The sequence below is a fragment of the Myxine glutinosa genome, chromosome 7, assembly GCF_964187855.1.
Source record: "Myxine glutinosa chromosome 7, kmMyxGlut1.1, whole genome shotgun sequence".
Classification (NCBI taxonomy): Eukaryota; Metazoa; Chordata; class Myxini; order Myxiniformes; family Myxinidae; genus Myxine; species Myxine glutinosa.
In genome coordinates, this window is record NC_136267.1 from 140,921,384 (window position 1) to 140,948,167 (window position 26,784).

Below are 26,784 nucleotides of genomic sequence, written 5' to 3' on the forward strand. Positions count from 1 at the left end.
GGCCTGGCCTCGATGAGGACTATATAGTATGTGAAGCCGAGGAGCCGAGCTTTAACAAGGAGCCTTCAACATAAAAGAAAAAAGAAAAACCTGTACATCATGGTGGAGGTATGCTCACTACAGAGTGCTATTCTAGTTAAACCTGTTACCAACATTGGACCGTCGGCCTGGTGCACATTTCGTGATTTGGAATAATAACCACGATGAGAGTTGAACTCCGGGCCATTGGAAATTTTCCGCGTGAAATCCTCATTAGGAGTAAAATCACGGTTCGATTCCCCACGGTTTGCTTGGCCCCAAATCCTAATTAAATGGGGAAATTACTATCGGCGACAGATCTTGTGAGAGGTTCTGCAAGTCAAAAACCGAAGAAAAAAATCTGTTCAGTTTTCCCGGCAGATGACATATAATCCCTAAGGACAATTCGTCACTAAATTAGAGATGGTCTGGGTGGAAGATCAGACCGTGTGTCCATCACACAGTCTGCCATTACAATACAATGGCATCTTCTCGTGTACTCTCCCTTGTCAAAGGTGGTGTGTTTATCTTTAAATGTAGTCTCTTGGAGCCTTTCTTATTTCTAGTTTATATAAACAAACTTTCAACAACTTTTATGTATGATCTCTTGTTCCATTTTGATGACGAGTCCACATCTAAGTGTGCAGACAAGGCCTGTTTTGCTCCTGTAAGGTCTGTGATGCCGGTCGGACTATTTTCAGTTCAGTTGTTGTAAAGTTTGTTATTTTACATTGTTATGAGGGCTTGCTTGGGTTACTAGTCAATGAATACTATTATTTTGACCACCAAAGGTGGATGAAGGTTATTTTGTCACCCTTGTCTGTCTGTCTGTTTGTCCGTTTGTTTGTGTACAAAATATCTCAAAAAGTTGTGGATGGATTCAGACGAAATTTAGCAGAGATGTAGCGTATAGTGTAGGCTGTTATGTCATTTCGTGTTTTTTTTTTGTTAAAAGCAAAATTCCACTTGATTCCTTGTCTTTGGGGTGTCACATGTTCGAAAAAATAGGTTGTTAATTTTTTAAAACGGATTAAGGGTGTCAAATCCAAGATGGCCGCCAAAATATATAAATTCCATTAAAACTGGTATTCTGAACACAGTATGAGGTCCAAATTAATGATAATACCCATAATTTCAATACCAAGGAGTTCAAAAACAATTAATTTCAATATGGCAGTCAAATTCAAAATGGTGGAAAAATCAAAGATGGCCGCCACTTCTTAAATAACCACAGTACAAAAACTTAATGTTCTTGATAACACAAATTGTGAATGATGAAATAGGTCCATTTTGGTGGTAATGCCCACATAAGTAATGCTAGGCCGTTGGGAAAACATGTTACTGATTCGTTGAAATCGGTGGATGCCAGCCATAGTGAGAAATAGTGAGAAAATCCAATATGGCTACCATTGTTTTACACAAAGGTCCACATTGCTATAACAATGATAGCGTAATGTAATTTCCTGTTTGACCATATTTAAATATTCCTGTCTCACAATCATCCGTTTTACCTTACAAGTCCTCGTGTTCATCTCCCACAATGTTCTGAGCTGATTGTTCATTGTTGCTACAGCCGTAGTTCAAACAGCTACAGACCTCTGTGCATGGGAGTTTATTGCTGCGGCAACTACAGGAGTTTCCTTTGCATCCTGATTTGCAGCCACATTTTACCAGCTTAGTCACGGCCTCTGGTGCTGGAGGGTTCAAACACATCACCGGAAGAAATCTATTTTCCTCTGACTTCCATCCGTAGTCAGTGGGAGAAGGAAGGGACGGTTGACTTTCGCATGCCTGCATCCATATCATTGCAATATAATGTGCTCGCAGAATGTGTGGTGTCAATGATCCAGAGGTTGGAGGCAGACTCTCTCCCTCGGCCTGTCGATTTGAGTACAAGAACCATCGTAGTGCATTTACTTTGGTGTGTGTTTTGGATCTGTACAACAAGCAAACGAACCTTTCCAGTTGGTCAATTGCGTTTGGAGAGGGTGTAGCAGCAGATTTGCCAAGTGAAGCAAGTGAATCCAGTATCATATCATCGCAGGACATGAACACCTTCATACACCAGTCCTTTGTCCTGCCGGCGAACCTGCCACACATATCTGATCCTGTGAAAGAATGAAACCCGAGAATAGCTGAGGCGCGGTTAACTCCTAACTTTTCAAAGATAGGTTTGACTGCAATTTTCCTATTCAGTTTTCCTTTTCCGGTAAGGAAATATGTCTCAGCAGGTAGCTGTGGATACATGTGGATCATCAGCAAGAAGACATCGGTATCTGGAGAGTCTATTACAAGTTCTACATCGCCGTTAACTGTTAGGGCATGGAGCAAGAGTAACGTATCCGCTTCTTCATGACCGTGTTTTACCAATTCATCAGGCACACTTACATTGCCTTTTGTCTCAGTGCCGAAGGTTACCATGAACTTCTTCAATTTGTTGGCAGAGCTGTTGCTGTGATCCAGAGTCTTTGCAGCTAAATACTCTACAAGTTCTGCCTTGGTTTTGACACTTGAAAGGAAGTCCTTCAAGGAAATATTCTGGATCAGTGTACTATCTTGGATGTGATAGTAGGTCGAGTTTCCCTTTGTTCTCTTTTTTCTCATTTGCTCTTTCAGAGAACTTTCGACGTATCTGTCAAATACCAGTCTTACTTCGTCGTAGTTAGCTGCAATCCTGATAAGCTTTTCAAGAAATGACATGGCAAAATCACTGCATGTTTTCATTTTGTCTGTCTTGGAGATGGAGTTAACGAGGGCCATGCCATCTATGACTACAACTTTAAATTTCTCAGACATGTCGGACATGTCAGTTGAAGCTTCTTGCTCAGGCTGCGCTTCTTGTACTTCAGGCGCCTCGGCTTGGGGTGGTACTTCAGTTTGGGAGTTTTCACTCAATACTTGGTCGCCAGAAACACTCGGTATGGCATTAGCTGGATCGCTTGTGGCTTCTGTTGGGCTAGGTTGCTCCTTGGTAACTAGCGCTTCAAGATGATGAAGGACCTTAGCCTTGTCATATGCTAGGAGAAGTGACCCATCCGAAGCGAAAAGGGCACGTGGAACAATTCCAAATTCATACTTCCCAATACAGTCCTTTAGATCAAGGTCTGGACGGCTTCTTGATGCTACTATAAACCTCTGTAGGAGTCCTCGTTCTTCTTTGACTTTAATGAGTTTGTCACCTGCTTTCACTTTCTTCACTGTGTTGGCACTTTTGAAAGTGCCTATGTTCTTTCTCTTCATTGGATCCCACACTGAAAGTTTTCCTTCTGTAAGGCGTTCTTTGACAAATGTCTGGAACAACTGTTGTCCGATGGCATCGCGGTCTACTATGTCCTTTGTTACCTTTTCCTCAATTACTTTCTTGGTAAGAAGGTTACACAGGTCACTCTCATCGGTTACGAATGGGTCTCCATGAACAACAAATACCTCTGTCAATCTAGCGGAATTTCTCATTACTCGGGTGGACTTTCCCCCTGTGATCTCGTGGTGTTGGTCTCTGGTATCAGCACCTTCCATGCCATATTCTCTTTGAAACTCCTCTACTAGATTAGACAAGTCAAGTGCAATCAGGAAGAAACGGTCTAGAGCTCTCTCAATTTGGGTTATTCCAGTAATGCCTCCAATGACCTTGAGTTTGCGGTTCTCCTGCTCAATTCCGTGATCTGGACCTATTGAAGTGAATGCAGCAATCCCCTTTGTCACACAGAAATTTCCTTTCAGGAGTTCTGCCCAGACATCTGGAAAAACTTGTTCTGTTTGCTGCATTGTTGACAGGTACAAAGGGAGCAAACGTGTGTAGTTCAGGTGGTCGTGAGCAAAGAAGTACTTGATAAGAGCTTCAGTAAGATAAACTTGATAAGAGCTTGATATTTTGAATTTGACTGCCATATTGAAATTAATTGTTTTTGAACTCCTTGGTATTGAAATTATGGGTATTATCATTAATTTGGACCTCATACTGTGTTCAGAATACCAGTTTTAATGGAATTTATATATTTTGGCGGCCATCTTGGATTTGACACCCTTAATCCGTTTAAAAAAATTAACAACCTATTTTTTCGAACATGTGACACCCCAAAGACAAGGAGTCAAGTGGAATTTTGCTTTTAACAAAAAAAAAACACGACAGCCATTTTTAAGACATAGCAGCCTACACTAGTATGTGACAAGGACGAAATGATTAGATTTTGGTGAAGATCCGGATTCGGATCCGGCTACTAGAATTACTTAATTTTAAAGTAATTGTTCACCATTGGGAGATAGGGCCAAAAACGATACATAGCAGGATATCTCAAAAAATTATGGATGGATTTGGACGAAACTTTTTGGGCAGGTTATGTGTGTGACAAGGAAGAATCGATTCAATTTCGGTGAAGATCCAGATCCGGATCCAGCGAGTAGAATTTTTAAGTGATTCTTCACCATTGAGTGATATGGCCAACCAGAAAGAGGTATGCTCTCTACTGAGTAACGTTCTAGTTGAATGTTGTGTTCATTGCAGTCATTAAGACTCCCATACTTCTTTGTATATTTGCTTCTGTTGCTTGCTTGGGTTACACAGTTGGCCTCATATATAGTCCAAGCCATTTAGCATTTGACGGGGAAAAAACTGCAACACTACCGATCTCATTAGTATTGATTACCCTCAAGGTACCTTTATAACATACTAAAAGTACAAAGGTCTAAAAATATGGGGTGACTCTCAAATAATGCAATCAAGTTTTCTCCATTTAGCCCCATGTTAAAATACGTACATATGCCGCATGCTATGATTATTGTCGCTCTCTGAACTTCTATTGCTTATTTTATACACTGGACCTAATCACTAGCACGATATAATAAATAAAGGATATCATACTGTACAATATTGTATATATAAGTGAAGTTTTTACTGTTTTAGTGTAGCGGCTACCGCTGGGTTTTCACAATCGCCTTGCACCTATCAAGGACGCGGAGCGATCACCATGCCGGGCTCGTCCAGGACGCCCGGGCAGGCCCGCGCTCAACTTGCCAGGCCTCGGTCGGGACGCTCGGGCATGCCCGGGCAGGCTCGCCCTCAACTTGCCAGGCCGCAGCCAGGATGCTGGGCCACGCCCCCTCTCGCCTTTCCTGGGCAAACGCTCCGGGATAATATGTATATATATTGCTGCCCGATAAACGGGCTTTTCAGAGTGCCTGAGTGTTTGGTTTGATTAAAGCAACTCGGATGAATTCCAGCTTTTTGTCGCGTCCATTCTTCCGATCGACGTGGGAGCCCCAGCTCCTTCATTGGTGACCTACCGACATGGACACGGCAGTCGCCCTTAAACTGCCTACCTTCTGGGAGGCTCACGCGGCGGTTTGGTTCGCACAGGCGGATTCCCTGTTCGCCCTGCGAGGCATCACGGCCGACGACACCCACTTCCACCATGTGGTAGCAGCGCTCGGTTCGGCCACTGCGGCCCGCGCCCTGAGCCTCCTCGAGAGCCCGCCAGCCGCTGACAAATACGGCGTGATTAAGAAGCTTCTCCTCGACGCTTTCGCCCTCCCATCGGCGGAACGCGCACGGCGCCTGCTCGACCTGCCCGAGCTCGGCGACACGCGCCCTTCTGAGCGAATGGACTACATGCTTTCACTGCTCGGCGAGCACTCTCCGGCATTCCTGTTCCGGGAGCTGTTCCTCCGTCAGCTGCCTAACCCGGTACGCCTCGCCCTGGCAAGCACGACGATCACAGATCCCCGGGCCCTTGCCAGAGAAGCCGACAAGATCTCCGCCGCAGGTCAGCGCATCGCAGCGGCGACATGGGACCCACCGCCGTCCGACGCAACACCCATGGCACCCGAGCACCCGGCACGGTCGACGACCGAACTGCCGACGCAATTGGCGGCCGCTACACCGAGCCGACCACCTCCAGCACGACGACCGGGGCCTCCACCTGACCAAGCGTGGTGTTACTATCATGCCAGGTTCGGACAGAAGGCCCGGACATGCCGACCCCCGTGCACCTTCGGCAGGCCGGGAAACGGCCGGGCCGGCGTTCATTACCAGCCATGAGCGCCGGCCACACGGGCAACTTACTGTTCATCACGGATAAAGCGTCCGGACGGCGCTTCCTGTGCGACACCAGCGCCCAACTGAGCGTCATACCCACCTCTGACCAGGACAGGCAGTCCGCAGTTTGCGGCCCCTCCTTGGTTGCGGCCAACGGATCGACCATCCGCACCTTCGGCCCGCGCAACGTCACCCTCTGCTTCGGTGGCCAACGCTTTGCTTGGACGTTTGTAACCGCAAACGTGCCCATGGCTCTGCTAGGTGCCGACTTCCTCTGCGCACACGGACTGCTGGTGGACGTCCAACGGCGTCGTTTAATCAACGCCGAAACCTTCAGCTCCCTGGTATGCACATTGAGCAGCTCCGCGCCGACCGAGCTGGCATGCGCCGTCCCGGCGGCGAACGAGTTTGCTCGCCTGCTCACGGAGTTCCCGGCCCTCACGCGGCCGACGTTTTCGGCCGTCGCAGTACGGCATGGGATCGAGCACCACATACCAACCATGGGCCCGCCGGTCTACGCCAGGGCCCGCCGCCTCGACCCAGCCAAGCTCGCCGTGGCGAAGGCCGAATTCGACGCGTTGGAGCACCTCGGCATCGTGCGGCGCTCCGATAGCGCGTGGGCCTCGCCACTGCACATCGTGCCAAAGCCGGGGGGTGGATGGCGCCCATGTGGCGACTACCGCCGTCTCAATGACGCTACCACTCCCGACAGGTACCCGATCCCGCATATCCAAGACTTCTCCGCCCGTCTGGCAGGACGGGTCATTTTTTCGAAAATTGATCTCATACGGGGATATCACCAGGTACCTGTCAGGGCGGCCGACGTCCCTAAAACGGCAGTCATCACGCCGTTCGGCTTATTCGAATTCTTGCGGATGCCGTTTGGTCTCAAGAACGCGGCTCAGGCGTTCCAGCGCTTGATGGATGGCGTGCTGCGTGACCTGCCGTTCCTTTTCGTTTACCTGGATGACATCCTCGTCGCCAGCACATCCCGGGCCGAGCACCTCCTCCACCTCCGAACACTGTTCGGGCGCCTCAGCGAGCACGGCCTCATCGTCAACCCGGCCAAATGCCACTTCGGCACGACGGCCGTTGATTTTTTGGGCCACCACATCACCAAGAACGGGGCCGTTCCGCTGCCAACCAAGGTCGAGGCCATCACCACGTTCCCGCGTCCCCGCACCATAAAGGCCCTGCAGGAATTCCTGGGAATGGTGAATTTTTATCACCGCTTCGTGCCCCGCGCTGCTCAACTCATGCGGCCCCTCTACGAAGCCCTCCGGGGCAAGCCGGCCAAGCACGACATCGCCTGGTCTGCAGCAATGGATGCGGCCTTCCAAAGCTCAAAGCGGGCCCTCGCCGACGCAACACTGCTCGCTCACCCGGTGCTCAACGCTCCCATCGCCCTCACCACGGATGCCTCTGACTACGCGGTGGGCGCCGTACATGAGCAATGGGTGAACGGGGTTTGGCAGCCACTCGCTTTTTTCAGCCGGCAGCTCCGGCCGAACGAGCTCAAATACAGCACGTTTGACCGGGAGCTCCTCGGTCTACACCTGGCCGTCCGCCATTTCCGCCACCTCCTGGAGGGCCGACCTTTCACGGCGTTCGTCGACCACAAGCCGTTGGTTTACGCCATGGCCAAGGTCACGGAGCCGTGGTCGGCCCGCCAACAGCACCACCTCTCCGCCGTGTCGGAGTTTACCATGGACATCCGGCACGTCGCCGGCAAAAACAACGCCGTGGCCGACTGTCTCTCCCGGGCCAGCGCGAACGCGGTCCACCTGGGCGTGGACTTTGCGCTTATGGCGGCGGACCAAACCACCGACACCACGGTGCAAGCCCTCCGGGCGGCGGACACGGGCCTCCGCCTGGCCGACATCCCCTTTGCGGACACTGTCCTGCTCTGCGACGTCTCCCAAGGCCAGCCTCGCCCCATCGTGCCCGTCACCTGGCAACGCCGCATCTTCGCCTCCCTCCACGGCCTTTCCCACCCGGGCCGGAAAGCTTCCCAGAAGCTGGTGTCGGCGTGATTCGTCTGGCACGGCCTTCGTCGGGACGTCCGCGATTGGATCAGCACCTGCACGGCCTGCCAATGGGCCAAGGTCCACCGACACACCCAGGCCCCGCTGGCACCTTTCACCGTGCCCGAACGACGTTTCGACCACGTCAACGTGGATCTGGTGGGCCCCCTCCCCCCGTCACGGGGGTTCACACACCTGCTCACCATGGTGGACAGGACCACCAGGTGGCCGGAGGCCGTTCCCCTCGTCTCCACCACCACCGCCGACGTGGCACAGGCTTTCATCGCCACCTGGGTCGCCCGCTTCGGCGCACCGGCGGACATCTCGTCAGACCGCAGACCACAGTTCACCTCCGAGCTGTGGGGCGCGGTCGCCCGCAACCTGGGGGTCAAGCTCCACCGTACTACGGCCTACCACCCCCAAGCAAACGGGTTGTGCGAGCGATTCCACCGCTCCATGAAGGCCGCGCTCATGGCCGGCCTTCAAGACGGCGGTTGGGCCGACCGGCTGCCGTGGGTCCTTTTGGGCCTCCGCACGGCCCCCAAGGAGGACCTCCAGGCATCCACCGCCGAACTGGTCTATGGCCAGGCGCTACGCGTCCCGGGCGAATTCGTGCCCGACGCTACCAGTCCCTGGTCCGCAGCTCACCAGCGCTCGGACCTCCAGGAGGCCGCCCGACGGTTTGCCCCCGTGCCAACATCCCACCACGGTGACCCCCAGTCCTACGTCCCCCCAGCACTTCGCACAGCGGAGTATGTTTTTGTGCGTCACGACGCACATCGGGGGCCACTCTGGCCGCCGTACGACGGGCCCTTCCGGGTGCTGCGACGGGACGACAAGTCGTTCGTCATCGACATCGGCGGCAGGTCGGACCGGATTGCGGTGGACCGCCTCAAGCCGGCGCACGTGGACGTCGACCACCCACCACGGGTGGCCCTTCCGCCGCGGCGAGGCCGCCCCCTGTCCACGGTGCCCCCCACTCGACCGCCCACCACCACCACACCGGACCCCCTCCCACGACCCGCCAGGGGTCGCTTCGGCCGGGTCCGTCAACTCGACAATGCTGTTTGTCATTCCGTAATGTGTAGTTTGGCTAAATGTAAGGCTAAATGTGTAGTTTGGAAACCAATTCCGTAATTCGGTTAATTGTGGGTGTGAGTCATTTAGATAGGACGCAACGCAGCAGGGGGGACATATATAGTGTTAAAACTGTCACACTCAGGGTAGAAGGTTAAAAGTAGAGGGTAACCACACCTAAGTGTCACACTAATTTAAAAGATAGTCCTGATTGTTTCGGCTCAGGGCGAGCCTGGAAAAAGGGGGGGGGGGGCAGTGTTGCGGTTTTGAGAACCCACACTCTTGTAAATAAATATGACATTAAAGGGTTAAAGGTTGCACCCCGTAGATAGGCCACAAGCAACACGAAGGTCATCATAGGACTTCAGTTATTTCATTAGTATGTGTAGAGGTAAGGCCGTGTTTCCAATAGTTGAATCTGCGTTGTGTCAATCAAATAAGGAGTAGGCCCCAATACGTTCATTTTTATAGCCTCCCTCTCCAAGCCACGCCATTAAGCGCGCCCCTACAGTCTGTACCTCATGGCCCCTCCCAAGTGTTACGCGCCTCAGCCAGCAGCAGCTGTCTTAGCGCTCGCTCAACGCCGCCATAAGCCATGAGGCAAGGCCCGAGAAAGGGGGCGGAGCGCCAGGAAGAAGGTGTGGCCACGTCAACCCACCATCAGGGCGTGGCCGGTAAGCGATTACCAGCCAACCAGGGCTGAAGTGACATCGCCGACAGGCGTGGCTTTGGGGCTCGCAGAGCGATCGCTTGGTTGTGTTATAAAAGCGCGAACACAAAGCCCTTTCACAGGACTTAATGGGAAACGCGCGTTGCAAAAGGACTTACGAGATATACGGCGCGCTTGATGAGAGAACTTACCGGAGGACTGATGCAGTGGCGCTGATTACAGGAGGACCTTATTAAAGGAGGACTTATCGGGAGAGCGCACCTTTGTGAAGAGATATACGGCGCGCTTGATGAGAGAACTGTCCAAGACAGTGTCGTATGATTGGCGTTGTAAAGGACTGGTTGGAAACGCGCTGTGCGAAAGGACCTTGGAGAGAGGGGGCGTTTGGCACGAGTGTGCATTTATTACATACGCCATAGGACACCAGCTTCCCCCCCGTTATATAATTGTCCGGCCGCGTTCCAACTACATGCGAAGCTGCCTGCCGGGTTTCGTCCGTTGGACCGGAGCCTGGATCGGAGCCTGGGCGCGTTGGTGACCATCAACCATCTACAATCCCCGTGTGAGTGTGTATGTTTGTCCTGCGTATTAAGTATAGGACTGTTTAAGGCTGCCCTGTGTTCTTCTTCTTCCTCTTCCTATCCTGTACATTCTTTAGTTTCCTCTTCTCCTTCTTGTAAATTGTTTATAAACCAATCTTTGTTCTTCCTATTTTCTGGGTTTCCACTTTATCCGATCGCATTAGTCTTTTCTCAATTGGGTAAACGTGGCACGATTAGAAACCGCTCAGAATCGGGTTTAGTCATTTGTTAACAGCTCGGATCGCGGATTGCTATCCGCTCGGCATTTTCCATCATATCCGTGGTTCGAGCGGGAGTTATTCCCTCGTTTCCGGCCGGCGTTAGTAATTAGGTAGTAGTGAACCCCTAGGCCTAACAAACCCTACCTAACGCCGCGCCGGGAAGGACGGTATAACTTCCAGGTCTCGGGTCGGCCAGATGAAAGGACAAGGGGATTAACCCCCCTTGATAAGGGGAGAGCTGACGTCCGAGATCAGTAACAATATATATATATATATACCTACACAGTACACATACATATATATATATATATATATATTGTTACGGATCGCGGTTAGATGTTATTTCGACCGAGCGGTGGTGTATTACCGCGACCTAACAGTTATTCCCCGACTCTTCCCCAACTCACCCGATTCCACCCGAACGTTGGCCAAATCGCGCTACGCTAAATCAATGATTGGAAAGGACACAACGACTGGGATAAATGAAACGACGCAAGGGGTACAGTTCTCAAGACCTCCGGAGGAGGGTATAATTAGTAGTGGAGAAAAGGGGTAGATTACAAGGTAGAGTGAGGTAAAAGACACAGAAGAGATGGGCACTTAAATACAATCTTATCTTAGCCCAGACAGACCACAGACAAACGGAACAAGGCTGACTTACACAGGGATTGATGGCAGGAAGGGACAGGCAGTCGATAGCACAAGGTGCACCTTGGCTCAGGGACAGGATCAAGCACGGTCCAAGAGATGCAGGGAGGCCTCACAGCGCTCGGAGGTGGCGTCTTTCTTTCTCCAAGCTCAGCGCGCATCTGACGTCACCTCCCTCTTCCTGCGCATGCTCAGCGGGGAGTGACACGCCCTCGGCTGGTTGGCTCCGCCCCAGATGGGACCGGTCCGCCGCTTCCATTGGGTGCGGGGGTTACCGGGCTCCGCCCTTGACGAGGAGCTGACAGGGAGCCCCTATTTGGTAACCCCGCCGAGCACATGTTCGATGGCGGCTCGCTGGGAAGGCCTCATGCCCTCCCAACACCCCCTACCAACCAAGCCGGAGTGAGGACGCGCACTCCCTGTGCACGCCGCCGCCGTTGCTGTTGTTGTTGTTGTTGTTGCTGAACCGTGAGGAAGAGCTGCGGGGAGGTATTGGGAGGTCCTAAACTTCCTAACGGTGCCATACAATCACATTCTGGTGCAACGAAGGGTCAGAATTAATGGAAACGAGTCCTTAACTGACATAGACTAAGAATAACTAGCAAGATGTCCTATAGTTGTCTTACATGAGATGCGGTGAACCTGGGCACGACATTTAATGGGGGAAATAGGGGGAGGTCGGGTCTACAGAGTGTTGTTTACAGAAAATGGGACTAGGGAATGGGGGATTGGGGATAGTTGGGAAGTATTGAGGAAATAGGGGAATATTTACAAGCGGATATGGATGGATGCAAATCCCATATCCGCAACAATATATATATATATATATATATATATATATATATATATATATATATATATATATTGTTACTGATCGCGGATTAAGATGTTATTTACCGAGCGGTGGTATTGCCGCGACCGTTACAGGATCCCTGACTCACCCGATTCACCCAGAACTTTGGCCGTATCGCACCACAGCTGCCCAATCTGGGAAAAGACTGAAACGACGAAATGCAAGAGGAAAAGGAATAAAACGAATAGACGGACAGAAGAGTAATTAGATTTATTATTTACACAAGCAAAAAGGAGCAATCAAGGTTTATTTACAACACATAAGACGCAGGTGACACAGTGCAAATTTTATCTTACCTACAGACTTAATTAAATACCCAGGGACAGAACAAACAAAACAAACTCACGTATACAAGAAGGGTGGAAAGGCAGGAGGTGGATGGCTGGAGGGAGAGGAAAGGTCCAAGGGGGTCCTGCAGCTCAACCGGCGCGTTTAGCAGCCGCCGTTCCTTTACGGTCCTGCTCCAAACCGCCGTTCAGGCCCCCTTTGGCTGTTGGGTGTTCTTGCTGCGGCGGCCTCCGCTGCGTTCCCAGGACTTGTCTGACTCGTTGGTCCACACCCTCAACTATTTCTTGGTCCCTCACTCTTTACCACCGACTCCTCACCGCAACCAACGCAACCACTTGACCACCACCTCTACTGACTGACTCTTCACCACTCTCCACTTGACGACCGACTCTCAACCAACTCAGACCAACTCAACAACTCACTTCCGTCTGCGCCTTTTATAGCGCCTCCAGCAATTCAGCCGCCGGCGTTTTGGACACGCCCATCGGGGTGCTCACCTCGGCCCTGGTTGGTCGCGCGACCCTCGGGCTCCCCCCTGGATGACGACGGGCGGGCACGCCCCTCTTCCCCTCTATGACGAGGTGGAGACACGCCTTTCTTCCCCGACTCGAGCCTCGTGGTCAATGGCGGTTATTGGAGGGGAGGTGATTGAGAATCGAGGGCTCAGCAATGACGAGAGGGGATGTAATTGGCAATCGAGGGTTGGCAATCACGAGAGGGGATGTAAAAGGGAATGGAGATTTCGGGGATGGGAAGGAAAGGGAGATTTTGGGGATGGGAAGGAAAGGGAGATTTTGGGGATGGGAAGGAAAGGGGATCTATTCTCTTTCACTGGTGCAATGGAGTACTTCAATTAATGGGAGACACAGCCTTACCCTAAAACACAGAATAAGAGATAACTATCAACAGGGGTATTCTATTATTTGGCTGATGTGTATGCTTGTGGACTAATTATGGGATGCCCTTTCACCTTTACACAGCTCCGGAGGTAGGGGGGCGCAGAATAAACAATAATAATAATAGTACAGCACACAATCAAAAAATATACAGTCCTCATCTCCGCAACACTGCACCCTCCTCCTCTTAGGCATGTCCCGGGCCTACAACTTTTACTTTTAGTGTGACATGTAGGTGTAGTTCCCTCTAGTTTTACCTTGACCCTGAGTGCGACAGTTTTAAAACATAAATAAATGTGTCCCGCTGCTCCATTGCACCCTGCCTAACAGACTTACGCCCACAGTTAACCGAATTGCGGAATGGTCTTCAAACTATACACTGACGGTGGGAAGCATTATTTACAATGACGCTATTTTTATTTACAAAACTAACCCAGGACCTGTAATTGTTCTTTCTGGGGGGGAGACAGTCTGCTCTGCATCGACGCACCATTAAAGCACCCAAAAACGCACCAATACAAGCACCCTTAAGCACCAATCGGTGCAGTCACCATTGTTCATCAATAAAAATAAACCAACAACCCCTAACCCTGCAGGTGATCTCTTGCTCTTCGGCTCCCTCTGCTGGTTATTATTATTTTCCTGGTGTTGTCATCTTCCCTTGCTGGCGGCCTATTTGCTATAAAAGAATGCACCTAACGTGTCCGTTTTTATTTTATTTATGGCCCACAGGGGCCGACTACGTGTGGTTCACCTGTGGGGCATCGGTGCCCTGTGGCCAAGGTCCGCCAGCAAGATTTCGGGCCCTCATGGCCGGTTCCAGCAGAGGGGCCATGCCCCAACCCATGGGGTCCATAGGTGGTGCTCGACCACAGACATGTGGTCCATAATGTGGTGCATCGATGCAGACAGCTGGTTCTGGGAATTTCGGGCGCACAATGGCCCCCCCACGCACGCTCCCCTCGGCAGCCAGTGGTGCACAGGTCATGTGGGAGACAAAAGGGGAAAGACAATTGAGCGAGGGGTAAGGTCACAAGGGTACACATCAATAAGGCAATGCAAGGCGAAATGCGTACGGAGGGCGAAGTGAGAAAGCTCGTCCCTACCGTACGTCACCCCCCTGTCACCTACCCTACCCTTGCCCTTACCCCATATGTACAAAAATCTACACATTTACAAATTCGTCACTACTGTCACGTCTTCCCCATATTTCCCCTATACCAAATTCGTCTCCACAATCCCTCTACTTCAAAATTTGCCATCACCAAATTCATCATCAATCCTCATAAGGAGGCAGAGATGGAACATCAAAGCACAATGTCACACCCACGTCATGATGCGTCTCACATTCCAAAACATTTGCATCAAAAATAATTAAACATGGCATGGTGCGGAGTACCTGTCACCTCAGGTGAGTGGATGCAGATGGTGCGAGGAGACTTCATCCTAACTACTTTCTAAATGACATTAACACACTTTACACTACCCGGGGTCTTTCCCTGCCAATCCATTGGCGAACTTACACTACGGGTTCTAAAAACCAATTCCCATTGACCAAACTGTGGTGCTTCTCAATTTGGGGTCTCACTCCCCCGATTCATCTCCCGGTGCCTCGCACAATTTCTGGGCTGCGACGTGTAGCTCTCCCAGCAGGTCTACCCACCTGCACACCTCCACCACTGTAGTTGCCACCCGAGCTTACCTAGCTCCTCACCCTAACCTAACTAACTGGGGACAGCCCCTCCTGGCTCTGTCACCCCACTCGGTGCCCTCTGGCACTGGGCTACCCGGGTCCGTCCTCCGGATCCTCGGGCCCCATCCACAACAACTACTACCGGCTCCCAGAGCCCACCTGCGGCCTCACCTGGCCGACATCCTCACAGTGGTGGAGCGCCCAACCAACTACACACACTAACAGGCTACACGCCCAGCCATTTCCACAACACTAATGCACCCATCCACAGACCATTCTTTCACCCGCACCACAGATGCCAATATCCAACCACAATTTACCTGTACCCTCTACCTAACACTTACACTACCCGCCCCGGGTATCCGTGATGGGGGTCCACTCTTCCCCCATTCACACCTTCGCACCATCCACTCCACTCCACAATTTCCACCATACTCACTCCACGACCATCCATTCCAATACTCCATACCATTTATTCCATACACCTGTCCTCCATTCACCTGTCGTTGCACACCTGTGCAATCATACCTGGTGCCACCTGGTGGTGCCACCTGCACCCTCCTCCTCCTCTTCCTGGACCAGTTGGTCAACACAACACGCAATCACCACTACTCCCTCATACACTGCTCCACACACCTGTTCAGCTGCACACCTGTGCAATCACACCTGTTCAATCCTCACACACACGGCATCATCTCAGCTAACTACTCCCCTCTGAAACTTGCGCTCCCCAGTCGTCCCTTTAAACTATTGCGCTCCCACGTCATTATCATCCACACTAAACTACCTGCGTCCCCACTACAGGTATCAGTCACTAACTAAACCTTAACGTTACCTAATGTCATCTTCGCTAGATCCCTATCAATATAACCAAACCCTCCCTGGCTCGGTTGTCATAGCCACCCCATAAACTATTGCGCATTTGCCCCCACTGTGAGGGATGGTGGATTTGCCATCCCACCACATCGGGGGTCTCTCCCTATAAATTTTGTTCGTCCAAATTCAATAAACGAAAAATTTTCCATTTACTGCCAATTCTATTCACTATTATAAATTTCGTATTAAATCACGATCACTATCACTATCACCATCATCATCACAGTCCACTATATTCTAGCCTCGGTGCGTCGTGACATCATTAAACTCGGTTCGTAAAGCCGAGCAATGAATTCGGGTGGTTTGGTTGCCTGCAGGTTGAATCCGTCCGGCTTTCAGTTCAAGGGAGGTGGTTTGGTTGGGCCGAGATTCCACGCACCGTCTCGGCGCGGCACCTTGCGGTCCCGGGCCCGATGGCTCAATCTCCCCTGGTCGGAACCCCGTCCCCACGAGGGGGCACCGTTCCGCTTCCTCCCACTCGCCCTCGAACCGGACCGGTCGCCTCGCCCGACAAGGCCCGGACTCGACCGTGCGGGGCGGGGCCAAGCCCGAATCGGCAACGACGCTTCGAAGAGAAGCGACGCAGCATCGACCCGCGCCGGGCCTCGCACCCAACAAAGCACCCCTCGCACCGAGTGCTCGCATCGGCTATCCGTCGCTCTAACCACTAACCCGGTTACCGTCGATGCTTTACTTGCATGCTTACAAGCATACGCTACCCCTTTCACCCTCACAAAACCTGGCGTTCCAACGCCGTCCGTACATTCCACCAACGCTCTCCCTGTTACACACCACACCTCTCACGCACACTCTTGCGCACACTTTGGTCCACACCTCTCCTCCGTTACGTCCTCCGTAACACTCACCATGGGCGTGCACTCTTGCATCCACCCACTAACGCGCTCACATGGGCTCTCCCACACCCGCGCCACCACCAATTCAGGTGTGCTTTCTCGCACACGTTCCACCACCACCTTACTCTCCGTGTCACACTCACCCTCGCACGTACACTCCGTATTGCTCTCACTCCCTGTGTCACACCCCGTACACACTGACGTGCATTCTCGCTCGCACTCGGTTTCACTCCCACACTTTATAACACACCCACTCGCCGACGCACACTTTTTCCTCCCACGCGTGCCATTTCCACTCACACGGGACCCTTCACCAACGCCCGGATGCTTCCTCGATCCCAAGCGCGCGAAAATTCTTTTGTCGCTAAACATCCTCTTACAAAATCTACCCGCACAATATACAGCACGTCTCACCTTCGGGGTTCTTCTTCCTCCCTGCACCAAAACCTGCAAACTTCCATTTGGATTAGCGAGTACAGCATCAGGATGTGCATTTAGACTTTGAGCAATTTCCATTCCTTCCTCCGATTGTTGCTCTTTTAACTTTAAGTCCCCGGTCTCTCCAATTTCAACTATACCCATAATATCTTTGTTCACCTCGACGACCGTTGGCTTTAATAACATTCCCTCTACCTCATCCGTCGCCGGCTTTTCCAAACCCCGGGTCGCGATTTCTACCCCCGTCATTGTACCCGTGCTTTCCTCCGCTTCGCTCAACCAGCGCTTTTCGACCCGCTTTACCTCCTCGTGCACCCCTGGGACCCTTTCGCCCACCATGCGATCCATGGTCTCCCCACATTTTTGCATGCGGTCACCCATTCTGTTGGTTATTGCTTCAATTTGGTTTCCCCATTGCTCACTGTTAGCCCTCCTTTCGTCCCTCATTACTCCCAATTGCTCACTATTCTTCTCCATAAGGGCCTCCATTTCGTTCGTTATTGCTTCCATTTTATTACTCAATTTCTCCCCGTTTATTCTCAGCATCTCGGCGAATTGCGCCATGAAGTCCCCCACATCAAAGCCCGCTACTACGGTCACGGGCGCGGCAAAATTTGGTGCCGCTGTAACCACGTGCGCGAGAGCGCCATTTTGTGCACCTGATACCCCCTCAACCACACCTTCTTTACTCTCCTCCACTTGATCCTGGGTTACTCCTAACCCCTCCTCTAGCTCTCCCACCGGCATCCCGTCGCCTTGACCAGCCATGGCGCGATGTCAAAATTCGGGTTTTTCTTTAAAAAAAAAACAAATTTCGGCAGCTCGTAATTTTGACCAAAATTTTTTTTTTCTCTATTCGTTTTAAAAATTTGGTTCGGGCCTCGAATCCCACTCCCAGACACCAATTGTTACTGATCGCGGATTAAGATGTTATTTACTGAGCGGTGGTATTGCCGCGACCGTTACAGGATCCCTGACTCACCCGATTCACCCAGAACTTTGGCCGTATCGCACCACAGCTGCCCAATCTGGGAAAAGACTGAAACGACGAAATGCAAGAGGAAAAGGAATAAAACGAATAGACGGACAGAAGAGTAATTTGATTTATTATTTACACAAGCAAAAAGGAGCAATCAAGGTTTATTTACAACACATAAGACGCAGGTGACACAGTGCAAATTTTAGCTTACCTACAGACTTAATTAAATACCCAGGGACAGAACAAACAAAACAAACTCACGTATACAAGAAGGGTGGAAAGGCAGGAGGTGGATGGCTGGAGGGAGAGGAAAGGTCCAAGGGGGTCCTGCAGCTCAACCGGCGCGTTTAGCAGCCGCCGTTCCTTTACGGTCCTGCTCCAAACCGCCGTTCAGGCCCCCTTTGGCAGTTGGGTGTTCTTGCTGCGGCGGCCTCCGCTGCGTTCCCAGGACTTGTCTGACTCGTTGGTCCACACCCTCAACTCTTTCTTGGTCCCTCACTCTTTACCACCGACTCCTCACCGCAACCAACGCAACCACTTGACCACCACCTCTACTGACTGACTCTTCACCACTCTCCACTTGACGACCGACTCTCAACCAACTCAGACCAACTCAACAACTCACTTCCGTCTGCGCCTTTTATAGCGCCTCCAGCGATTCAGCCGCTGGCGTTTTGGACACGCCCATCGGGGTGCTCACCTCGGCCCTGGTTGGTCGCGCGACCCTCGGGCTCCCCCCTGGATGACGACGGGCGGGCACGCCCCTCTTCCCCTCTATGACGAGGTGGAGACACGCCTTTCTTCCCCGACTCGAGCCTCGTGGTCAATGGCGGTTATTGGAGGGGAGGTGATTGAGAATCGAGGGCTCAGCAATGACGAGAGGGGATGTAATTAGCAATCGAGGGTTGGCAATCACGAGAGGGGATGTAAAAGGGAATGGAGATTTTGGGGATGGGAAGGAAAGGGAGATTTTAGGGATGGGAAGGAAAGGGAGATTTTGGGGATGGGAAGGAAAGGGGATCTATTCTCTTTCACTGGTGCAATGGAGTACTTCAATTAATGGGAGACACAGCCTTACCCTAAAACACAGAATAAGAGATAACTATCAACAGGGGTATTCTATTATTTGGCTGATGTGTATGCTTGTGGACTAATTATGGGATGCCCTTTCACCTTTACACAGCTCCGGAGGTAGGGGGGCGCAGAATAAACAATAATAATAATAGTACAGCACACAATCAAAAAATATACAGTCCTCAACTCCGCAACAATATATATATATATATATATATATATATACCTACACATACATATATATATATATATATATATATATATACTAGCTGAGGTACCCGGCTTCGGCCGGGTTGAATAAGAATAAGACAAATATATGATGAAAAGAACATGTATATTTTAGAGCAATATCACAGTACATTTCCTACATGACGAAAACACAAATGTCAGCATGCATGCATGTTTGTCTACAGATGTGTAGTTCTTGAGTTATAAGCGGACATCCAGACAGACACACAGACACTCCTCCTTTATTTATATAAAAAGAAAAGAAGATCACATGCATAAATGAAATGTTTGTCATCTTTCGCACAATGTTGAGCCAATCGACACGGATAAACGAAAATCCTGTATTTGTACATTTCGTATGAAAATGCACACATACAATGACAATAATTACGTTTCAGCAGACGATCCTTGCTCCAGCAACGATTACTTTAACGCAGGCCACGATCTACTTGTGATGAAAAATCACCACAGGCAGAACGAAACAGCTCGAATATAAACGTTGATCAGCAGCCAAAGAGAACTTGAGGCGCGATGGTTAGCGGTTTATACCTTAATGCTGTTGCAAAGTGGGCGTGTTTTGCTTGGGGAAGGTCGAGATTAAATCGACCGTCGTTGGTTAACCAAAAAAATATTTCCAACAGTTGAAATAATTATTGTTTCCAACAGTTGAAATTTAATGGAATTCGAATTCGAATAAAATCTCAACTAAAAAAAACAACCGTTTATTCGTTCTTGGCGCGAAAAAATGGCGCGAAAAATATATTCCAACAGTTGAAATCATCCAATCCACGTTGATCACGTGGATCAGTAATTTTATCCACGCCTATGTTTTATCCACGTTCACACGTCACGTGACGTTTTGTTAACTTCGTTCTTTTAAAACGTTGTTGTTTTAAATCTCAACTCCAAAAACAAACCAAAAAAATATTTTCAACAGTTGGAATAATTATTGTTTCCAACAGTTGAAATTTAATGAAATTTGAATTCGAATAAAATCTCGACTAAAAAAAAAAAACGTTTATTCGTTCTTGGCGTGAAAAAATGGCGTGCATTTTGTCATTATGTGCGACTTTACGTCACTCCTACGGACGTGAAAACATTTGTTTTCCTTAAAAATATATTTAAAATAAATGAAATAGTACATAAATTAACAATAAAAGAAGCTAAAAAACAATTTAAAATACAATAAAAAGCACATTAAAAATATATAAATATGTACGTACAGTATACTGTATGTACGCGCAACCGCTGATTCGCATTCAAAACAGAGGCGACGTACAGTATTCCTTTACTGTGTCTGTGTTAGCCATGGGTCCGAAGAAGGATAATGCTAGTGTTTCCAAGCGTAATGTGGTTATGATGGACGATCAGGTAAATCTGATTAAAAGGTATGGAAAAGGTGGAAAAGTGTCGGTGATAGCGCATAGACCTTATCGCGAATCGGAACCGCAATGCGTCATGGGATCGGAAAGGGGCAATAGCGCCGCCACAAACTACACCATGGAATTGCAGCTGGCCTGGTGTTTTTAACCATTGATATTAAAATAAAAAGTAGCCTATAACCACCAGAATTTTATGCTGATTCCGAATCTGTGTCTAAAACTTTTCTCCGATGTGTAGTTCTTGAGTTATAAGCGGACATCCAGACAGACAGACACTCCTCCTTTAGATATAGAGATATAGAGATATATATATATATATATATATATATATATATATATATATATATATATATATATATATATATATATATATACAGACTTGGCATTTAATATGGAATATTTTCTTTTTCTTGACTTGAGTTTACTTTCTTAACTCAGTATATCAATCTGGTGAGTTTCTTTTACACTTTGGTGATTTATTTGTTAAAAGAACCATGTCACTGATTGTCTGTCGCAGCAAGAAGTCAACAACAGGATTATATCAGAGGTGGCGTGGCAAAATGTACGGACAGGTGCATTTGATGATTGGCTTCACAGTCGGGTATACAAGGGTTGTTGCGTTCTGTATTAGTGGAAAACAACTGCTGCACGTCTCCAAAAGTTATTGCCGCTTCCTCTGGAGATGGTCCGTCAACTCGACAATGCTGTTTGTCATGGAGTGGTGGCTTTATGAAATTGCGGCATAAAACAGCGTACTATTGCTCGGCAGTATGGCATCACTCAAGGTCAGGTGTCAAAGATCCTGAAACTAAAGGCTCAGAGGGGTATTCTGACTCCAATACCGAGGCCAGGACGTCTCTGCAGAACCACAAGGAGGGATGATCACCAGCTACACCGGTTAGTCCACAATGGCCGTACCAAGTCAGCTAATCGGCTTAGGGCTGAGTGGCAGCAACTGACGAATGTGCCTGTATCCAGAAGGCTAGTCAACCAACGACTGGTTCAAGCAGGCTATCGTGCCAAGCGTCCCCTGAGAAAGCCTAGCCTGACCAGACAACACCGCCAGCGCCGATTGCAGTGGGCCAGAGAGCACCGTCAATGGCAGCCAGGACACTGGAATCATGTGATCTTCAGTGACGAGTCTACATTTCTGGTCTATCGTCAAGATGGCCGCGTCCGAGTGCGCAGACAAGTGCATGAAGCTTACAACAAAGATGTTTCGTGCCAAGAGTCCAAGCTGGAGGTGGTGGGGTGACCGTTTGGGCTGCTTTTCATGCAGGGGGCAAAACTGACCTGGTTTTTCTGAATGGAAACCTGAACCAGTTCAAGTACAGAGCCATTCTGGAAGAAACATTGCTTCCATTTGCTCGTGCAGCCTTTCGAGGAAACTTCGTCTTCCAAGATGACAATGCATGGCCTCATCGTGCTCGCATGATCCAACACTTTCTTGCTGACCGTGGTGTAGAGCATATGGAGTGGCCTGCCATGTCCCCGGATATGAATCCAATAGAGAACTTGTGGCCAGAATTAACGCGTCAAATCTACCACTTGGACAAGCAGCCGACCTCTTTGCGTGAATTGCAGCAGGCTATTGTCACTGCATGGCAAGAGATTCCTGTCCAAACCTTGGCAAATGTCGTGAACAGCATGCCTCAACGTGTACGTGCTCTCCTGAATGCTCGTGGGGGTTACACGAAGTACTGAACTGTAATTTTACTGTCCGTAATCCCAGTCGTAATTTAAATTTTGTTTTTGTTAAAAAAATTTTTGGCTAATGTGCAAAATAAAGAGATACTTCTGGAAAACGTACAGAAGTTTAACACAGTACTGTCCATGAATTGAGTTCAATATCAGTTTCCATCACTTTCAAGGATCAATTTATTTGTTTCGAAATGTCAAATGTGGTTTTTGTTCTTTTAAAGGCCACATTAACAAAATCTAGAATAATTTCAACATAATTCCAATGAACTTTTGGTTCTAAGACATCTTGAAAAGCAAGTTCACCCCCACAAAAAAAATTCCATATTAAATGCCAAGTCTGTATGTATATATATATATATATATATATATATATATATATATATATATATATATATATATACAATAATAATAATAATAATAATAATAATAATGCATTTATTTTATATAGCGCTTTTCAGGAAGCCCAAAGACGCTTTGACAGAGTGCAAAACATAATGCATAGCAAAACATAAAGACAATTGCAAAAAAAAGAAGAATCAATAGGGAAATATTCAAAGCACAAAGGAGGGAGAAGGAGAGGAGATAGTCAGGGGTTAGATGCTGTGGGTTAAATGTTGAATGCAGTGTTGAACAGGTGGGTCTTGAGTGATGTTTTGAATGTGGTGAGTGAGGAGGAGTCTCTGATGGTGTGAGGTAGCGAGTTCCAGAGGGTGGGAGCAGCGATGGAGAAGGCCCTGTCCCCCCAGGATCTAAATTTGGTCCGGATGGGGGGGGGGGTCAGGAGGTTGGTACCAGCAGAGCGGAGGTTGCGGGTGGGAGTGTGTCTGGAGAGGAGGTCAGCCAGGTAGGATGGGGCCAGGTTATGGAGGGCTTTGTAGGTCAAGAGGAGGATTTTGTACTGGATTCTCTGGGAGATGGGGAGCCAGTGAAGCTTGTAAAGGACGGGGGTGATGTGGTCACGGGTCCGGGAATGGGTGAGTAGACGGGCAGCGGAGTTCTGAATGTATTGGAGTTTATTGGTGATTGTTGAGGGTGAACCATAAAGGAGGCTATTGCAGTAGTCCAGACGGGAAGTGATGAAGGCGTGGATGAGGGTTTCTGCAGCCACGGAGGAGAGGGATGGACGGAGACGGGCGATGTTTTTCAGGTGAAAGAAGGCTGTCTTTGTGATCTGTTTAGTGTATTTGTCGAAGGAGAGGGTTTGGTCAAAGATGATGCCAAGATTCCGGATGTGAGGGGAGGTGGATACTGGGAAACCGTCGATGTTGAGGGCAAAGTTATGGGTGGACTTGGTGAGCGTTTTTGGGCCAATGATGATTATTTCAGATTTATCACAGTTAAGTTTGAGGAAGTTGATTTGAAGCCAGGATTTTATTTCAGTGATGCAGTTTGTCAGGATAGAGTGGGTGGCGGTGGAGATGGACTTGGTGGAGATGAAAAGCTGGATGTCATCGGCGAAGCAGTGGAATTGGAGACCATGACGGCGGATTAAGTGACCGAGGGGGGACAGGTAAAGGATGAAGAGGAGGGGGCCAATAACTGAACCTTGGGGGACACCTTGGGGGAGGGGAGCAGTGGGGGATTTGCAGTTATTGATGGAGATGAACTGATAGATATTAATAGATAAAAACTGATAGATAAAAAAAAATCCATATTAAATGCCAAGTCTGTATATATATATATATATAATCACATGACCTTCAGTGACGAGTCTAGATTTCTGGAGTATCGTCAAGTACTTACTTTTTCCACATGTGAAATTTGCATTTATGTTTATTTAAATTATACAATGGACTACAAAATGTAAATGTTTCATGATATTTATTATATTATATCACCTTTATTTCTCAATATTGTTGAAATGAAGATCAAATAGCTGTATGTTGATATATGTTGAAAAAGTCAAAACTTTACATGGGGTGTACTTACTTTTTCACGTGACTGTATATGTATATATTGCTACGGTTTTGAGATGTGTACAGTGAGCTCAATAAAGGTTAAAGGTTGTCCCCCATAGATAGTCACACAAGCAACATGTAGCCTCATTTGTCGTATAGTTATGTCTTAGTATATGTGAGAGTAGGCCTTTTCCAGTGTTAATCCTGCGTTGTGTAAAGACAGGAAAATAGGTCCTACTTTGGCTAACCATCCTACCTCGGTAGGCGCAATCCATTTTGCTGCCCTTTGCTCGCTCACTAGTCGAGTTAACAAGAGGTAGGCCTAGAAAGGGTGGGGCCGGCGTTGAGGTCGGGGGGCGGCAGAGGCGATGACGGTAAGAATGAGCCGCCAATCAGTGCTCAGAGGTGACGGCATCAGAGGGCGTGGTGAGAAGAGTCTGGTGAGTTCCAGAAGGTTTGCGGGGCGGGCATATATAACCCGATGCGCAAAGCCCTCAACAGGACTTGCAGAGAGGGAAGGACTCGCAGAAGGGGACGTGCGGCAAAGAGGACTTGCAGAGGCAAGGACTTGCCGGGGGAAGAGCACTTGCAGAGGAGAGGGAGAGGACTTGCACACTCGCACTGTACCGCTTGATGAACTTGTCTATCGCATGAGAAACGCGCACGCTAACCAACACCAGGGCGTTGAGGAAGAAGAGTTGGTTACTAGATATACACGGGTGCAGCCAGGCGCAATTGTAATGAACTTGTGCATTTCAGCCAAGCGAGTGAACGAGGCAGCGTAACCGCCCCTTTGCCGTAAAAGCCGTCCCGCCTTTGCCGTAAAAGCCCTCCCTGCCGTTCGCCCGGATATATCGCCTTTGCTCGAGAGACACGCTACGTGGCCCTGCCTTCGCCGATCTCCATCTTCGCGGACGTGCCGGTGACCGTGGAGAGCTGGACGAGAACCACCCTTGGACGCGCTGGAGAACTCCTGCCCATCTGCAATCCCCGTGTGAGTGTGTCAGACGGGCCCGTTGTCTTTGGGAACTAAGAATAAGACTGAAAAAGGATTTCCCTGTGTCTCTTCGTCCTGAACTGTATATACGTGTGATACTCATTAAATCAATCTGTTCTTCCTTTCTTCTGAATTCGATCATTCCCGTGATTTCTCCATTGACTAGGCGTGGCACGAATAAGATCGCTTAAATCGGGGTCCATTAATTGTAACTGCGCAGATCACGTGTACGCAAACCACTCGGCGTATTCCAACCTCACGTGGTTCGTGCGAGGCTTGTTTCCTCATTTCCAGGGCAGCGCGAGTACTTAGGTAACAGCGAATTTGGTCCCGGAACCCTATTTCGCGCTCGCCCGGAAGGGACGTAATAGGTCTCGGTTCGCGCCAGGTCAGTAAAGACAAGGGGATTAATCCCCCCTTGATAAGGGGAGAAGGCCGGCGGCAGATCCACAACAATATCTTATTATAATAAAGCAAACGGATATGGTTATGTATGTCGCTATGTATGTATGTTTATATTCGATGAAAACGTCTTCTTCAAATACAATTACCACCCTCTTAATTAACCCTCTTAATTGCGTTAAGACTGCTGAGACCCCTCAGACCTTTTATTCCCCCAAAACCCTTCAGACCACCAAGACCCCTGAAGACCCAGAAGACCCCAAATACCTTTCAAGGCCCTGAGGCTCAAAAAGACCCTGAATACCCAAAGACTCTGAATACCCAAAGACCCGGAATCCCTGAAGACCATGAATCCCCGAAGACCCAAAACACCCCGAAGACCCAAAACACACCCAAGACCCAAAACACCCCAAAGACCCAAAACACCCCAAAGACCCAAAACACACCGAAGACCCAAAACACCCAGAAGACCCAAACATCCCGAAGACCCAAAACACCCCGAAGACCCAAAACACCCCGAAGACCCAAAACACCCGGAAGACGCAAAACACCCCGAAGACCCAAAACATCCCGAAGACCAAAAAAGACCCCGAAGACCCAAAAGGACCCAAAGACCCTTAAAGACCAAGAAGAACCAAAAGAACATTAAGACTCAAAAGCCCCCGAAGACCCAAAAGACCCTGAAGTCCCAAAACACCTCAAAGACTCAAAATACCCTTAAAAGCCCAGAGGATCCAAAAGACCCTGAAGACCCAAATGGCCCTGAAGACCCAAAACACCATGAAACCCAAGACACCAAAATGGTCAAAGATGTCTACCCCTCTGAAACGACGTGTGGTGAGGCGCGCGGAGCGCGCCGAGTCACGCTAGTATATATGATTATTGAACTATTGAAGTGCTCCGAACTTGGTGACAGCTTTTGAGTTTGACAATCTTGTACTACTTGAGGCCCTTC

At 49.2% G+C, this 26,784-nt stretch overlaps 1 protein-coding gene across 1 annotated transcript in view; it reads right to left on the reverse strand.

The window, feature by feature from the left end:
- LOC137430883 (potassium voltage-gated channel subfamily A member 3-like) overlaps nucleotides 1–26,784 on the reverse strand; it is a 44,303-nt gene that overhangs the window by 16,615 nt on the left and 904 nt on the right. The window lies entirely within an intron of this gene.